The 12,973-nt window shown below is 41.7% G+C and overlaps 1 protein-coding gene and 1 pseudogene across 2 annotated transcripts in view; one reads left to right on the top strand and one right to left on the bottom strand.

The window, feature by feature from the left end:
- The window catches only part of MTUS2 (microtubule associated scaffold protein 2), a 411,436-nt gene that overhangs the window by 78,570 nt on the left and 319,893 nt on the right, over positions 1-12,973 (top strand). The window lies entirely within an intron of this gene.
- LOC132538856 (small nucleolar RNA SNORA68) lies at positions 6,724-6,843 on the bottom strand (annotated as a pseudogene).

Raw genomic sequence — 12,973 nt, 5'->3', positions numbered from 1 at the left:
TTTGAAACTGCGAATAATTTAAGCTTAATGATATTTTCTTCCTTTAGATAACTCCAAGTTTTTTCTGTTAAGCAGATATGGATTACCAAGATAAATGAAGTCCACAGATAATCCCTCCTGCTTCATTTTAGCTATTATTATGCCCGTATTCCTCATGAAATCCTTCTTAGAGAATGAAGTGTTGGATGGATTAAAGTTTCATAGTGGTTGCTTTTCCTTAACTCTTGAGCACTGGGGATAACAGGAAAAGAGAGCTTTGATAGTGGATACTGCTGGAAGGATGAGCTAACTGACTGGAACTGTGTACAGATGCTACGATGCAGCATTTCTGTTTATTCATTTGTGTTGCGTAGTCTACTCAAAGTCTTGTAAAATTATGTTTGCATGTTCTCTCATAAATTGTGAGAAGGGTCAAGATCTTTTTTCCTCTTTATCCCCCCCATTCCACTATCACTTCACTGAGGAAATGTTGATTTAAAGGATCTTTGTTGCCATAAGGGTACATTTCTGCAAGAAATATATCAGTACATTTCATCCTTGGAACCCTTTTGAGACTTGTTCCCCACTTCCCTTCCTACAGCATGAGGTTTGTTGCAGGGGGGCTGCAGTCAGGAAGGAGTGAAAGCACTGGACTCAGGCATGGGGGCTGGTTCTCTACCCTGCTGTCACAAGTCTTGACTGTTGGGTCATTAAGGTTTTTTTTTTTCTTTCTTTTTCTTTTTAATTTTTATTTATAAAATGGGAACACTGACAAGACCATAGGATAAGAGGGGTACAGTCCCACACAATTCCCACCACCAGACCTCTCTGTCTATCCCCTCCCCTGATAGCTTTCCTATTCTTTTTATTTTTAAGTTTCTTTTAAATTTATTTTCCCTTTTGTTGCCCTTGTTTTTATTATTGTTGTAGTTGTTGTTGTTGTTGTTACTGATGTTGTCATTGTTAGATAGGACAGAGAGAAATGGAGAGAGGAGGGGAAGACAGAAGGGGGAGAGAAAGACAGACACCTGCAGATCTGCTTCACCGCTTGTGAAGCGACTTCCCTGCAGGTGGGAAGCTGGAGGCTTGAACCAGGATCCTTTTGGCAGTCCTTGCGCTTTGCGGCACATGTGATTAACCCACTGCGCTACTGCCCGACAGCTTTCCTATTCTTTATCCCTCTGGGAGTATGAATCCACGGTCATTATAGGGTGCAGAAGGTGGAAGGTCTGGCTTCTGTAATTGCTTCCCCACTGAACATGGACATTGACAGGTCAATCTATATACCCAGCCTCTCTCTTTCTCTAGTGGGCCAGAACTCTGGGGAGGCGGGGCTCCAGGACACATTGGTGGGGTCGTCTGCTCAGGGAAGTCCGGTTGGAATCATGGTAACATCTGGAACCTGGTGGCTGAAAAAAGAGTTAATATATCAAGCCAAACAAATTGTTGACTAATCTTGAACCTAAAGCCAAGAGTATTGCAGATGAAGATTTAGGGTCTCTGTTTTGGAAATAGCTAGGAGGTCTATTTTAGGTATAGTCCAAGGTGCCCATGACTTTACTAGTTCTTGCCTGGTTAGTACTTGGATGGGAGGGTCATTAAGTCTTATAAAGAAATGCAGTTTCTTTATAAAACCAGAGGGTTGAACCAGTTAATTCCAGTCTACCTCTACCATTCAGTGATTCTGTAATTAATATGTGCTAAGCAAGGCATCGCCCAGAGAGTCAAATAAATTAGGGAAGATTAAATTAAACCACCATGGTAATGAATCCAGTGTTTATCTAGTGTCTACAAGGTGTTAGGAACCATTCTGCTCACTTAGCAATAATGATGAGCCAGGATACCATGATGCTTGTCCTTAGGCAGCAACATGCTGTTGGGAGAGGAAGACGGTAGACAGCTAAACATACAGACTTTTCTTTTAAATCACTGCCAAGGCCTCACCATTTCAGGATGACTTTTTCAGATAGAAAGAGAGAGCGGCAGAGGGAAGGACATTCCAGCACTTAAGCTTACTCCAGTGCTATGGGGTCCAGGCTCAAACATGGGTCTCCTTCATGGCAAAGCAGGCACACTCACCAAGTGAACTGTTTTGTCAATCCCATGCAGACTGTTTGTATAATTGTACTTATAGTTGCCAACAACTAGAAATACCAAAATGTGCTTCAACTGGAGGCTGGGTTAATAAAAGTAGTATGTGACTTGCAATCCTGTTTAGGCACAGAAAAGTACAGACCAGTGACACATCTAACTGTGATGCACTGCGCTAGGTGAACAGGCCAGATACACATGCATAGCTCTGTGTTAGTGACATTCATTCTGGAAAAGGCAAACTTGAGGAACAGAAATCAAATGGTTGATTTGAGAAGTGTTGACTTACAAAACGGGTTGGAGGAATGGAAGCTATTCTCCATCTTGACGGTGGTAGAGATGTGTGTAGGGCTGTATAAGTTCAGCAAGGCTGGAGGAGCTATGTAGTAGAAAGAATGGATATGCCGATTACGTTTTAGTAAAACACTGGGAAAATCACAAAGCAAGGAAAAAGTGATAGTGAAGTACAACACTAGAACTTTGGTGGTGGGAATATACACTTGCGTACACTTACTGAGGTATGCTTCAAACTGAAAGTACAGTGCTCTGGCAAAAAAAAAAAAACCTGGGATTTTACAAATCCAACTCATTTATTGGGGTGGTAGTAGGGTATATTATGGTGTGTATATACCTACACGCATGTATACTTCTGTATATTATATGTAATATATTACTTTAGATACTATAATATGTATAAGCGTATATATTTTCTATGTATACAATTTTTTGTATATTGGAGACACATTTATTCTATAATAACCAATGTAAACATTTCCACTTTATAAAAAATCATTCAAGACAACCCCCCTAATGTATTGATAAGTAGGTATAATAGGCAAGAAATTAGTATACTCTATATTTTCTAGGTGAAATTGTATTTTAAAAAATAAGCAAGGGCTTATTTTTTAAAATGTGAGAATACATTTTCACTGGAAAATGTACGTGAGACTTCTTTAAACAGAACATGCAATACTTTTATTGGGCAGGTTTATATATAAATTAATGTAGTATGTTGCTTAAATTCCAACTTGGTCAAAACTATGAAAAATCAAATTACTTTTTTCCCTGGCCCTCTATAAAGGAGGACATAGCAATAGTTCATTTATGTGTACATTTTCCTGTAATCTTTTTACTCAATGTACAGTCAAAACACAGTAGATTTTGTTTCCTCAGAAAAAGATATTCTGTCTGCACAGATTTCTGTTTATTAGAAAACATTGTGATATACTATTCATGTTATGTTCATAGATGAGGAAAATTAAACAGCCTCCAGAGAGCTGTTATGTTTTATACTGCTTGGCAAGTTTTCCTAGACTTCAGCACCATGGATAGCACCAGAGCCCTGAATTAGACAATACACTTTCCAGTCACATTTGGTGAAACTGAACCTGTAAAGTTTAATTTTATTCTAAAATGCATCAAGTTTTAGTCTACCTATAATTGTGCCTGTTGGGAATAAACATAACCAACAATAAGAAATGGGGCTAAGAGCCTGACAATTTCTATGCAAGTATAGTTGCAGGAAAACAAAGGAATAAGGTTACTAGTAAATGTGGTGGAAACTTATAGACTCGAAATATGTGCTCAGTAATGATGTCAGCTAAAATTTGACAACCAAGGTACTGGCTTTCTTTGTGTTGTTATAATTACCTTTATATATGGTTCCTGTGTATTAATTTTTCTGCATCCTAAAGTTCTTTTTAACATTTCCTGATAGGAAGTGCAGCTGAATTTTTTTGACAAATAGATTTTATTAAGTTACATAGAATTTCAAATATTCAAAGTACAGCACTTGAATAATTCTTGACAGTTCACACCCAACTGAGCAGACCTGAAACCTAAGGAAGGCTGTACAACAATATTTTTCAATCTTTTACAATTAGTGCCACCCCCTTTTTTTTTGCTTCCAGAGTTATCGCTGGGGCTCAGTGCATGCACTATGAATCCACTGCTCCTGGAGGCAATTTACCCCCCATTTTTGTTGCCATTGTTGTTGTTATTGTTGTTGTTGTTGTTGGATAGGACAGAGGGAAATTGAGAGAGGAGGGGAAGACAGAGTGGAAGAAAGAAAGACAGACACCTGCAGACCTGTATCACCTTTTGCAAAGTGACTCCCCCCCTCCCCTTGCTGCTGGTGGCCAGCCAGGGGCTGGAACCAGGATCCTTGTGTACTTGCGCTTTGCACCATGTGTGCTTAACCAGTGTGCTACTGCCTGCCCTCCTCCCCAGTGCATCTTTTAATAACATGAAAGCTCTCCAAACTTTCTTTAATTTGATGAACTTCTTTCCATTATATTTATTTTATAAACATTAAATTTAGAATAATTAGTAATTATTTTCTAAGTAATTCAAATATGACAAATATAAAGCAAAAAAAAAGTCAGCATGTATTTTTTATGCCCTCCCTTCCTCCTCTATATTATGGTGCAGTTCTGGGAAGAGGGTGCCTAACCAGTTTCCCTGCTAGGAAGGGAGTATGACATTATAGTCCCAAGCTTAAAGGACTAGGAGCTAATAAAGTGTGGGGGGAAATGTTGGGGGAAACTAGGCTTATGCTGTATTAAAAGTCATGTATAAACTTGCCCATTTTAAGCTGAAATTGGGAGATTGTTTCACCTCAAGTGTCTGCTAGCTGAAAATTGTAGTTCTAGTCACAGCCTGGGAAACACAACCATTTGAGTTAACCTTTGTCATAGTCAGCTTGTAATCTAGTGAAGGAAATAAGATGAATGATAAAATAAAATGTGCCTAATATGATTTTAAAAATTGTATGGCAGTGCCAAAATGAGCTCTGGACAGGGTCAGAGAAGATCCAACTCCTTCTCCATCTCCTGTGGGGAGAAAGGAGGAGAACTCTTAGGAAAGACTTCCTGGAGGTGAGGTCCTTTGAGCTGAGAAGGCAGCAGGGCAGTTTTGACTACAGAAGAGTAGAGGGGATTAAATCTAGCCACCTGTATGGGCCCTATACTAATCATATCTTGAATGTCTAACCGAGAAGTTTGGCTTCAGCCAGGATAGCTCAAGGTCATACTAGTGGTGGCTCTGAGTGGGTAGGTCTGCTGAATTTCTCTTTAAAAGGGAAGACTGACTTTCATGCTGCATTGGGCAGAACAAACATGGTAACAAAAAACTAAAGTGCAAGATGGGTGAAGAGATCATATGCAAACACCTAGATGCTTTCAGTGTGCTTAATGATTTCAGAAATGTATATGCACTCAACGGAGAAGTTTCTATATGAGATGGTCAGGCTGCTATGAGAGGTTGGAAATAATATCAGAGAGAACTGAAATTGTGCCTGATTGTTACAGATGGGCCAAGACAAGTTTTTCTTAGCAAACAGAGAGTCTAGTGCTCATATTATATGTCACCCAATCTGGTCCCCTATGCCTACACTGAACTTCTCTGTTCCAGTCTCTTGGAAACAGAGTTGGCAGTCAGCTGAGGTAAAGAACAAACACCTCATCACAGACCCCTGCAAGCGTCAACCCGGCTTTGACCTGGCACGTTATGATTGGGCCCTCCTCAATTGCTATCGAACAGGCCATGGCCGGTGCGCCGCTATGTTCCATCGCTGGGGAGCCAGAGACGACCCGAACTGCCCCTGTGGCTACAGACAGACTATGACCCACATAGTCAATGACTGCCACCTCTCCAGATTCAAAGGAGGTCTCAAAACTTTACATCAGGCTCAACGTGATGCTGTTGACTGGCTACGGAAGAAGGTCAAACGCTAGAAGAAGAAGAATTATATGTCAGTTAGCCTGATGTTGAACCTATGCTGGGTTTTAAAAAAAAATGGCAATTGGGATTCAGGAGATGACTCAGCAGGTCCATCAAATGGCTTATCATGTATGAGACCTGGGAACACCAAGCACAGCACCAATCAAACTCCAGACATGGTGGAGTAGCACTATGGTATCTTCCCTCCCTAGAAAAACAAAAGGAAAGAAACATAGTTAAAACTGGTGTGGGAGCTTAGTGGTGCTGTACCTGCTTGAATGCACATGTCATCGTGAACAAAGAGCTTGATTCGAGCCCGGGGTGGGGGAGGCTCAGTGCTGCTGCAGGTGTCTCTCTGTCTCCTCACTTCACTCCTTCTCAGTTCCTCTCTACGTTATCAAATAAAAATTTGCTGTGAGAAGTGACTTGACAGTGTCATGCATGACAAGACCCTGGGCTCATCCCCTGGCACCACACTGAACAAGAAAAAGAATCAAGTAACGGTAATTGATGAATTAGGAGCACCAGGACAAATACGGTCTAGTCTTTAGTGTTGGGTATTACAAAGCTGGGGTCAGGGTAGGACAGCTTTCCTTCTCTTTTTTCTCATCTGTGGTTTATGGTGTGGGCAGTTGAAACAATTGGGCTACGTCCTCACCTATTTTAGATACTGAGGTGAAAGAGGATAGTGCTGACTGCGTGCATTTCACTTATATTAAGAAGTCTTAGACACCACTGCACTGCCTCATGATTCCTTGGCTCTCAGCTATTTTCAACTCCTTTAGAACTGCAAACTCCACACCACCCTGCCCTTTGGCAAAATAATTTACTGTTGATTACTTCCAAATACCTCGTGAGAGGTGGGGGTCTGTGGGTGGCGAGTGTGGGCCACAGTCCTCAGTTTCCCACCACTGATCTACTTCATCCCAAGGGTTGTGTAGAACCTCTAAATTCACTTTGAAGGGCACAGAAAGTCCTCCAAAGGCGACGGGGTACCCTTTGCCGAGGACAGCTTTTCTTTATTTTCTTTTTCATTTGGATATGAGGTGATGTTATAGTCTCCTCAGTAGTATACTTGACATGGTGTCTTCTCATGTTCTTATGGACAGTGTGTTTGTGGGTCTGATAAGCAGAGAGCCTGTGAGAATATCCCCAGGAGCATGATAAGTAGAGGGCAGTATGCTGGAGTTCCTCCTCCCTGGCTTCAGATGCTGCTGTTATGTCCCCTTCCCTGTTCTGCTGACACTGGCATCAGAGACATGAATGACCATATGGAGGGATGCTTATTTCTTCAAAGATAGTATGCAAACAGAATAGCTGCAAATATGTTGGATGAAATCCAGGTCCTTGCCCATGGCAAAGTGCATGCTTTCCTTACTGGATCACCAATTTACTTTCCCCCGCTGACCTTCTGGGCCACCTATAGTGCATAGGATCCTTTTAAACTGCTGTCTTACTGATTTATCTACATATATTATTTTTTTAATTTGTTCCCAGAGGATGTGGGTATTCTCACTTACAAAACTAAATAAAGAAAGGAAGAAGGTTTGATAAGAATGCCACCAGGTTCCAGATGCTACCATAATGCCAACAAGACTTCCCAGGCCAGACAACCCGACCAATGTGTCCTGGAGCCCTGCTTCCCCAGAGCTCTGGCCCACTAGGGAAAGAGAGTGAAAGGCTGGGTATATGGATTAACTTATCAATGTCCATATTCAGTGGGGAAGCAATTACAGAAGCCAGACCTTCCACCTTCTGCACCCCATAATGACCCTGGGTCCATACTCCCAGAGGATTAAAGAATAAGAAAGCTGGGAGTCGGGCGGTAGTGCAGCAGGTTAAGTGCAGGTGTGGCAAAATGCAAGGACCAGCTTAAGGATCGTAGTTAGCGTCCCTGGCACCCCAGCTGCAGGGGAGTTTCTTCACAAGGTGAAGCAGGGTCTAAAGATATCTGTCTTTCTCTCCCCCTCTCTGTCTTCCCCTCCTCTCTCCATTTCTCTCTGTCCTATCCAACAACAATGACATCAATAGCTACAACAATAAAACAAGGACAACAAAAGGGAATAAATAATAAAAGAATAGGAAAGCTATCAGGAGGAGATGGAATATGGAGTTTTGGTGGTGGGAATTATGTGGGAACTGTATCCCTTTTATCCTATGATCTTGTCAGTGTTACCATTTTATAAATAAAAAATTAAAAAAGAATGACTGTGTAGGAAGACAGGGTTTGGATCAGAGCACCAGCACCCTGGGTGGGCTTGAGTGTTGTGCTGGGTTCAGATGGACCTGGAAGTCCTGTAGGGTTGTTGAAGGGATGGAGGGAAGAAGGAGAGAGACAGAAAGGAAAGTGGTGGGGAAGATGAAGACCAGGCATGAAGCGAGGGAAGGATGGAAGTGCCGCACAGCTGAGTAATGAAGGCACAGAGGTGTGGACACAGTGTTTGGATAGGGTGAGACACAGGGAGAGTGAGGGAAGGAAGGCCAAAGCCCGGGGAAACTAAAACCAGCTCAGATGAAATGCAATCATCGATGCAGAGAGTACATACTTGTGTGTAGATACAAACTGAATGAAAGGAAAAAGAAGCTTGTATCAGCTGAGCTTCTAGGAATGTTCATGAGAGATTGTCAGGTGAAAAAGTTTAGTTGGCAGGATAAGATGGAGGGAGCAGGGCAGGGTGGATGGAGATCACTTCCAGTTACTGGCAATTTTCCATTGCTTTGTTCTTCAATAAATTATTTTGTCTTGTAACATTTGTATATGTTATAAGCAGATACACATGTGCATGTATGATGCAGTATATATATATCATAATATAGATATCTATGGTATATATACACATTCTTTTGAATATATGAAGTAACATAAATCAATGCAGGAAAAAAATTAGGTTAAATGCATAGAGCTTCCCATATAATGTTGGGTGTGTACATACGTGTTTGTTATGAAAGGGGGAAGATGTGGAAGCTGTTCACTTTGAGTTCCCATTCACTAGGACAGATGCCACTTTTAAACTATTTCACTCCCATTCAAAGTTGTGGGTCTAGCAATGGTAGCCTTGGAGTGGGCATTTACCTAATTATCTGTGACTCCACTTTGATAGAAAATTATCTGATTTTAAGCTCTATATGGGCAGAAATAACACTGATCATCATCATTAATTCATAACAATATTAAGTGATTAATACATATATCAGATATTTATAATATGTTCTCCAGTGTGTAGCACATTTAAGACTTAAAAAAAATAAAATTATGGGGGGGGTTGGGTGGTAGTGCAGCGGGTTAAGTGCATGTGGTGCAAAGTGCAAGGACCGGCATAAGGATCCTGGTTCGAGCCCCCAGCTCCCCACCTGCAGGGGAGTCACTTCACAGGCGGTGAAGCAGGTCTGCAGGTGTCTATCTTTCTTTCCCCCCTCTCTATCTTCTCCTCTCTCCATATCTCTCTATCCTATCCAAAAACAATGACATCAATAGCAATGATAATAATAACCATAACAACGATAAAAACAACCAGGGTAACAAAAGGGAAAAAATGGCCTCTAGGAGCAGTGGATTCATGGTGCAGGCACTGAGCCCCAGCAATAACCCTGGAGGCAAAAATAAAATAAAATTGTAGGATATTATGAAAGTCTGTAGAAGGACATAATCTGGTGGTTCAGGGAGGTTTCACAAAGGAAATAGTATTTATGAAACAAATAAAGAATACAAAAGAGTTATGAGGCTGAAAGAAAACATTGACAAAACCATAGGATAAGAGGGGTGTAACTCCACACAGTTCTCACCATCAGATCTCTGTATCCCATCCCCTCCCCTGATAGCTTTCCTAGTCTTTCACCCTCTGGGAGTGTGGACCCAAGGTCATTGTGGGATGCAGAAGGTGGAAGGTCTGGCTTCTGTAGTTGCTTCCCTGCTAAACATGGGTGTTGACAGGTTGATCATAGAAGTGTATGCAAAGGCCCCAAAGACCTGGGGATATAAAGAATCAGGACAGTGGGGCTGCAACCCAGAGAGGAAGAGGCGGAGTGATTGTATGAAGCTAGAAGGGTGCATAGGAGCTGGGTCATGAAGACCAGGTAGACAGAATAGAATATTCTACAACTCATCTTTATTTACTTTTGACCCTTTATTTATTTTTCATTGATTTAATTATGATTGGCAAGTTAGTTGGATAAGAGAGTACAATTTCACACAATTCCCACCACCAGAGTTCTGCATCCCATTCCCTCCATTAGAGGCTCTCCTGTTCTTTTTTATTGTTATTATTTATAAAATAAAAAATATTGACAAGACCATATAATAATGAGGGGTATAATTCCCACCACCAGAGCTCCATATTCCATTCCCCTCCCTTGAAAGATTTCCTTTTCTTTATGTTTCTGGGAGCATGGACCCAAGGTCATTATGCGGTGTAGAAGGTGAAAGGTCTGGCTTTTGTAGTTGCTTCTCTACTGAACATGGGTGCTGGCAGGTTGATTTATACTTTCAGCCTGTCTCTATCTTTCCCTAGTGGGGCAGGGCCCTGGAGAGGTGGGAGTCCAGGATACACTGGTGAGGTCCTCTGGCGGGGGAAGTCAGGTTGGCATCATGGTGGCATCTGCAATGTGGTGGCTGAGAAAGCATTAAGATATAAAGCAGAACAAAATGTTTTAGCAGTCAGGAACCTAAAGACAAGAATATAGCAGATAGATTTTGGGATCTCCACTTTGGCAAAAGCTAGTAGGTCTATTTTAAGTGTATTCCAGGGGCCCATAACTTTACTAATTTTTGCCAGAGCACAACAGTTAACATGCAGGTGGACCAAAGGGATTGTCTGGTGAGATGGTGTCTGAGTTGAGACTAGGACTAGAAAGCTGGATCAGGGCAGAGTATAGCTCCCAAATATGGGAAATGTATATAAGTATCACTTTATGGTGTCTTCTTTCTTTTCTTTTCTCTTCTTTCTTTCTTTCTTTCTTCCTTTCTTTTTCTTTCTTTCTTTTTTTTTTTGCCTTCAGGGTTATTGCTGGGGCTTGGTACCAGCGCCACAAATCCATTGTTCCTGGAGGCTAATTTTCCCATTTTGTTGTTAACCATTGTTGTGGTTGTTGTTGTTGTTGTTATTGTTATTATAGGATAGGATAGAAAGAGGAGGAGAGACAGATAGACAACTGTAGACCTGCTTCACCTCTTGTGAAGTGACCCCCTCTGCAGGTGGGGATCTGGGGGCTCGAATCAGGATCCTTATGCTGGTTTTTACTCTTTGCACCACGCGTGCTTAACCTGCTGCCCTACTGCCCAACCCCCACTCTTTTTTTTTTTTTTTTTAGATCTTTCTACTTGCTTGCTGTTTTGGGTCACTGCAAACTATTGTTAGGAGGTGCGCCACCCAATATAGAATTGAAGAGTCCTATGAGCTGGGAACGGCCTTAGCAGAAGGCTGGAGCTTAAGGGTTGATGTTCCGGGCCTGGTGTCTCTGGACACAAGCTGAAGTGAAATGTGTCAAGGTGGTGCTGGTTGCACTGATTTGGCTGAGCTCAGCAGATGCCGTATCAAATGGTGTGGCTGGAGTGAAGTGTGCAGGAAGACAAAGCCAGGCCCCAGAGTTTCCAGGGCTGGGAGAAATATGGGTTTTACAGAGAATGGGGAAGATTCCTGTTGTCTTGGCATTTAAGAAGATGATAGTTATTATTGTAACCAAGTTAATAGGGAATTTGGTTGACTTTAAAAATCTCATGGTTAGTATTTGCTATATCAAATAAGACCTTACCATAATTTATGACATTTAATGCTACTTGCGTATAACTGTATCTTATATAGTGACATAAGCAGTTTCTTCTGGTCTAAGACTATGGGTGATTTAAAATTTCAATTAAGCAGTCATTATGTATTAAAAATTTGAGCCCATTGTTAAAATTCAGTCAGGTTACTGATCTGAAATAGTAAGTGCTTAGATTGAAGACATATATACTCAGAATTGGGGACTATACGTAAAAAAGTTTGAGAGTTTCAATCTGTAGCTTTCCTGCTCTTTATCCCTCTGGGAATATGAACAAAAGATCATTATGGAGTCAGAAGGTGGGAGATCTGGCTTCTGTAATTGCTTCCCTGCTGGACCATGGGCGTTGGCAGGTTGATCTCTACTCCCAGCCTGTCTCTCTTTCCCTAGTGGGGTGGGGTTCTGGAGAGGTAGGGTTCCAGGACATATTGAAGTCATCTGCCCAGAGAAGTCAGGATGGCATCATCTAAAGCTGATTAAAGCAGAGCAAATTGTTTAATAATCAGGATCCTAAAAGTAAGAATATAATAGGTGAGATTTGGGGTCTCTATTTTAGAGGAAGTTAGGAAGTCTGTATTGGGTATATTCTGTATTGGGCCATGACTACTAATTTTTGCCTAAGCCTGACAGCTAACATGCAAGTGGGCTAAAGATATTGTCTGGGAAGATGGTGTCATAGTTGGAAGTAAGACCAGAAAGCTGGATCAGGGAAGAGAGTACCTCTCATATATGGAAAACATTTATAAATATCATTAACTGAAAACCCCATTGATCTGATATGGAGCCCCTATTCAGCTCAGGAGCCTGTGTAATTTGCATTCCTGTGGGTCTGGGCTCACATTCCATGGTCATAGTTAGGAACATTCTAGGCTGCATTCATTGCTGCACTCATTGCTGCATCCGTCTTCCTGGAATGCAAGAGTATGTTGATTCAGCTTCCCTTCATTGAATGGGGTAGTCTCAGCTATTGTTGTTCCACATTGAGGGCAAGGTTGTAGAGGCCCACAAGAGGGCCCAGGATTTCTGATGGAGATGACCATGCTGCTGCTGCTGCTTCTCCTTCTCCTCCTTCTCCTCCTTCTCCTCCTTCTCCTCCTTCTCCTCCTCCTCCTTCCCCTCCTTCCCCTCCTTCCCCTCCTTCCCCTCCTTCCCCTCCTTCCCCTCCTTTTCCTTCTCCTTCTCCTCCTCCTCCTCCTCTTCCTTCTTCTTCTTCTTCTTCTTCTTCTTCTTCTTCTTCTTCTTCTTCTTCTTCTTCTTCTTCTTCTTCTTCTTCTTCTTCTTCTTCTTCTCCTTCTTCTTCTTCTTCTTCTTCTTCTTCTTCTTCTTCTTCTTCTTCTTCTTCTTCTTCTTCTTCTTCTTCTTCTTCTTCTTCTTCTTCTTCTTATTGTTACTGTTATTATTATTTTCCATCAGGACTTCACTGGGG

This window comes from Erinaceus europaeus, chromosome 5, assembly GCF_950295315.1.
Source record: "Erinaceus europaeus chromosome 5, mEriEur2.1, whole genome shotgun sequence".
NCBI classification, from domain to species: domain Eukaryota; kingdom Metazoa; phylum Chordata; class Mammalia; order Eulipotyphla; family Erinaceidae; genus Erinaceus; species Erinaceus europaeus.
The sequence above is the reverse complement of the archived record's forward strand: the minus strand, read 5'-3'. Positions and strand labels throughout refer to the sequence as shown.